Source organism: Stenella coeruleoalba (genome assembly GCF_951394435.1).
Source record: "Stenella coeruleoalba genome assembly, chromosome: 5".
In the NCBI taxonomy this organism is placed as follows: Eukaryota; Metazoa; Chordata; class Mammalia; order Artiodactyla; family Delphinidae; genus Stenella; species Stenella coeruleoalba.
Genome location: NC_137150.1, coordinates 74,743,789 through 74,748,903, shown reverse-complemented (window position 1 = coordinate 74,748,903; position 5,115 = coordinate 74,743,789).

Genomic DNA, 5,115 nt, shown 5'->3' with positions numbered 1-5,115 from the left:
GGACTGGTTTGGAAGAATGTTTGCCTCTCTCCTTCCCACCAAGCGAACAGGGGAGGAGTGTTCCTCTGGCCTGGGGAGAGGAACAGAAGGTGGAGGGGTGGACACAGTCAGATCCTGGGGTGGGCTGTGATATGGAATCCCCACCCCAGGCAGGGAGGGCGGGAGGGAGGAAAAAAGAGGCACAGACAGCAGAGGAGCTCTGGGCCTCGCTTTTCTAGGAGGGGCCCAGGAGAGCAGTGATGCCAGAAGACCCACCCCAGCGCGGAGCGTGGCAGTGGACTTGGAGGCCACGTGTGGCTGAGGCAGAGCCTGAGGCAGCCTGAGCTTCTGTGGCTCCATATAACATGAGGGAGAAGCCGCATTTCCCTGAAAAGGGCATGGGAGTTAGCTGAGAAACACATCTGGTGGGCCTGAAGGCTCCCCCCCCACCGTGTAGGGACATTTCAGCAGAAAGTGGTCCTGATGAGGACAGTGACGTCTGAGCAGGTGCCGTGTGCACAGGCAGCTCTGTGGGCCTGCCTCCAATGTCATGCTGCTGCACTTAGCCTGCAGCGTGGGGCACAGGGGACCCTGAAACGACTGTGATTAACAAGACACTGTCCCTCTTTACCTAGTAACTGTTTTCTGTCATCACTTGAATAGAGATGGTGATGTTAAAAAAAATAATAGTGAATTGGTACAGCCACTATGGAGAACAGTATGGAGGTTCCTTATAAAACTAAAAATAGAACCACCATATGACCCAGCAATCCCACTACTGGGCATATACCCTGAGAAAACCATAATTCAAAAAGAGTCATGTAACACAATGTTCATTGCAGCTCTATTTACAATAGCCCGGAGATGGAAACAACCTAAGTGTCCATCATCGGATGAATGGATAAAGAAGATGTGGCACATATATACAATGGAATATTACTCAGCCATAAAAAGAAACGAAATTGAGCTATTTGTAATGAGGTGGAGAGACCTTGAGTCTGTCATACAGAGTAAAGTAAGTCAGAAAGAGAAAGACAAATACCATATGCTAACACATATATATGGAATCTAAGAAAAAAAATGTCATGAAGAACCTAGGGGTAAGACGGGAATAAAGACACAGACCTACTAGAGAACGGACTTGAGGATATGGGGAGGGGGAAGGGTAAGCTGTGACAAAGCGAGAGAGAGGCATGGACATATATACACTACCAAACGTAAGGTAGATAGCTAGTGGGAAGCAGCCACATAGCACAGGGAGATCAGCTCGGTGCTTTGTGACCGCCTGGAGGGGTGGGATAGGGAGGGTGGGAGGGAGGGAGACGCAAGAGGGAAGAGATATGGGAACATATGTATAACTGATTCATTTTGTTATAAAGCAGAAACTAACACACCATTGTAAAGCAATTATACACCAGTAAAGATGTAAGAATAATAATGTTTTTTGCACACCTGAATGATGGCCTGAAGAGTCTTATTCGCCTCATAGAATTTGCTCAGGGAAAAACACCCTCACCAGTCTCCAATCTCCTTCCCCCGCTTATGCTCTTCTCTTCCGCCCTCACCCCTGCCACCTTGCTGCTCTCAGACTTCCCCAAACCCCCGTGGTCCCCTCTTCCTCCCTCCTGCTGCCTTCTTCCCCTTTTAAACTCCAGGTCCATGCGATAGGGGATGTCTCCCAACTCAGGTCAAGCCTACAGTCCCTGAGGCTTGAGCAGGAATGAGCCCTCAGGGACAGCTCGACAGGCAGAGAGCAAGGCAGCCCCGGCCTCCCCGTCTCTCCTGGGGCCTCTGCCCAGCTCTCCCCTCCCACCCACGTGGGACCCTCCCATGGGTGCAACCCACAACCCTCAGTTGTGGTGGGTTCTGTTCAGTGTAGGTTTTAAAATATTGTTTTATGGTCGCAGGCCACGATGTGAACGCCAACCATCACATACAACCGCTCATACAAATATTCCGTTCCCGCAGGGCTGGCTGGACCAGCAGGGAAATGAACCACGAACCGGTGCCCGCACCAACCCATGGTCAGCTCATGGAAGAGAGTCTTTAAAGTGTTGAACTTTTGTGCCAGGAATCATGAAATGTGTGTCAGTTGTCATCTTCCGTCGTTTTTCCCCCTCGGTTTTTAAATAGAAAAGTTCCTTGAACTGTACCTGGATTTTCGGTCACCACGCATATACCAGAGACTGCTCATAAGGTGAGGACAAGAGAAAAAGATGCAAGGAAGGAGGAGGGAAAGAGACGTTTTATAATCTCTCCATCTGCATTCAGATGACTCTCTAGTCATACTGCAGAGTTCTGAGATAAGAAACAACAGTGTTGCTTTTCCCAGAGGGTGCAACACAGAGGAAAGAGCGTGGAACTAGAGTAGGGATCCCTGAGCTGGGGTCTCACTTGCCAACCTTCTCTCCAAGGGGGGGACCGATCTCAATTTCCTCCTTATAAGATGGGGAAATACCTTCCCTGAATACCATGGGGGCCTACCGTGAGGGTCAAACGGAGAGGGGCTGCTTTTGTCTCAGGCGTTTGATAGTCTGTGCAGGTAGGACCAATGAAGCTGTAATTGGCGAGCCTTCCGGGGGTTTCTGGAGTCAAACTAAGATGGTAAATGGTAACCAGCTGCCCTAATAGGCCCAGGCCTTGCAAGATGTTCCCTGTTTACACACGTATTAGCATTATTCTGACAAGGGGTCTGTAGCGTTCACTAGAATGCTGAAAGTGTCACCGACACAAAGTGGTTAAGAACTCCTATCCTAGAAGGTCACCACCTCGGCGCGTGACCCTATGGTTACTTACAGTTTAGAGCTGGCCTTTTTGCAAGAATTTGAGGCCACTTAAAATGAAGACACTGTGCAGCAGAACATTCGTCAGAAGGATCAGAAAGCGTGTGTGGAGGAGGAGGCAGGGCGAGGATGAGGGTCAGCGGCGGGGGCGGGATTCAGTGGAGAGGATGGGGATCCCAGTAAGAACGGGAGGTAGGTTCCATTTCCTGGCGTTTAGTTCCCAGCCCCCTGACAATCAAGACACCCAAACAGGCCAGATTATACAAGTCCCATGCTATGACAAAAGGAGGCATCGAACGTCCCAGCACTGAACTCCGGAGAAAGCTGGATACGAAGACCGTCTATCTCACTGTGACACATCCCAACCCATCCTGGAGGCGGCTGTCGGCCGGGGCCGGCCGGGCAGTGACCATCCCTCGCAAAGCTGCAAGACCGGCAGAAGGAGCCATGCGGGCTGAGAAGAACGAGCTCTCCCTTCCCAGCACCACCACCTGCTCAAACGTCTCTCTCATTCTCCTGCCTCCACTTGCATCCTCTCCCGAGGGTCAGAACGGCGCCCCGTCCTGCCTGAGAAGTCTGCAACCCCTCAGCTGGGTGAGGACAGAAGCTGGGGGGAGGGAGAGACCTAGCCAAGCCTCGTCAGCCCCCCACCAGGACGAGAGGGACGGGCGCCACATTCGCAGGCACGCTGACAGCCACAGATGGACAAGCTCCCAAGCAGGTCCCACACGTCCGCAAGGGATGCCTCAGAGGCTCTTACCTCCTCCTGAGTTTCCTCCATGCTGCTGCCCTCCTCCTCTGCTCCACTGCCCAGTCCCAGCCAGGAGCAAAAGGGCTGCGGAAGCCGAGTCCACCAGGCTACCCTGCTCAGAAGCAACAGGAGCCCCGCACGCCTGCCGAGAGCCCTCCAGTGAGGGAGGAGCTTTTCAGTTAAGAGATGTCACGTGAACAGAGAAAAGGACCTTCTCTCCTCCCCTCTGATCTTCCCATCTGTTTGCTGTTACCTGAAATTCATCCCAAGAGTTTCATGATAATCAACTCCAGCTTTGATCCTAATTAAGCAAATTAAAAAAACACGTCTTTGGAGAAGAGGCAGCTGTTAGTTCCTTTAGTTTGTCTAATTACTAGTCAACCAAGTGGAATGAGAATCCCCAGTTCTCTTTAAAAGAGTGACAGCATAGGGGTTCCCTGGTGACGCAGTGGTTGAGAGTCCGCCTGCTGATGCAGGGGACACGGGTTCGTTCCCTGGTCCGGGAAGATCCCATGTGCCGCGGAGCGGCTGGGCCCGTGAGCCGTGGCCGCTGAGCCTGCGTGTCCGGAGCCTGTTGCTCCGCAACGGGAGAGGCCACAACAGTGAGAGGCCCGCGTACCGCAAAAAAAAAAAAAAAAAAAAAGAGTAACAGCATAATCCTGATTTGGTTAAAATTACACACATATGCACAGAAAAAAAAGACCAAGACGTAGTCCCCAAAAAGGGCAAGAGTCGTTACCTCTGTGTTTTTATTTCTTTATGACCTCTTTATTTTCCATCTTTTCCATGTACTTTTGCATTAGAAAAGTAAATTGTTAAAATCAATCAATAAAAATAAGTACCATTTGGAAATCTGTATTAAATCAATATAGATTGATTTTAAAGGTAAATAGTCCCTCCCCACTCTTCCTTTCCAACAAACAAGCGCATTACTGATCATCTTTCCAAACAGATACGAGTAAAGAATTTTCCAGAGACCACCAGGTGCTCCTTGTAGGGGTCCCTGCGGCCACACAACGAGGAGGTAGGTCACTCCCACCTGTGTGCTTCCACAGCCCAGCAACGAAAGAAAATGCCTATCAGCCCTCGGTTTGAGAGAGCTTTGCAACCCACCTGCTCTGTTACCTGTGTTAACGGGGGTGGGGGGGTGGGCGGTGAGGGCATGGCCAAATCACCAGAGGAAAGAAGTAAGGGAACCACACCCTGGGCCAGAATCTCAGGAGTCAGGTCTCCGAACAGCTGTTCCCAGAGCTTCCAGCAGGGGGCAGCAGGGCACTGTCAGCGACAGCTCCATCAACAGCCATCTGGTGTCACCGAGGAAACAGCCCTAACTTCCACATCCGGGGGAAGCCTGGAGCAACTCATCCTTTCTGTCTGTAGCTCAAGAACGCTGTGCCCTTACAGAGCTGCCTGATGGAAAATGAGACTTCGAGCAAGTAAATGATGTGTCACCAGGAAAGCCACAATCAAACAAAAGAGAAACCCAAAGTTTCTTCCGAAATCATATTTTCCTCAGTTTAGAAAAGTCTCAAAACCGCCACGTGTCTCTTTTGTATATTTATCTACATTTGGCTTTATTCCAAAAAGGATTTAAGGCAGCTT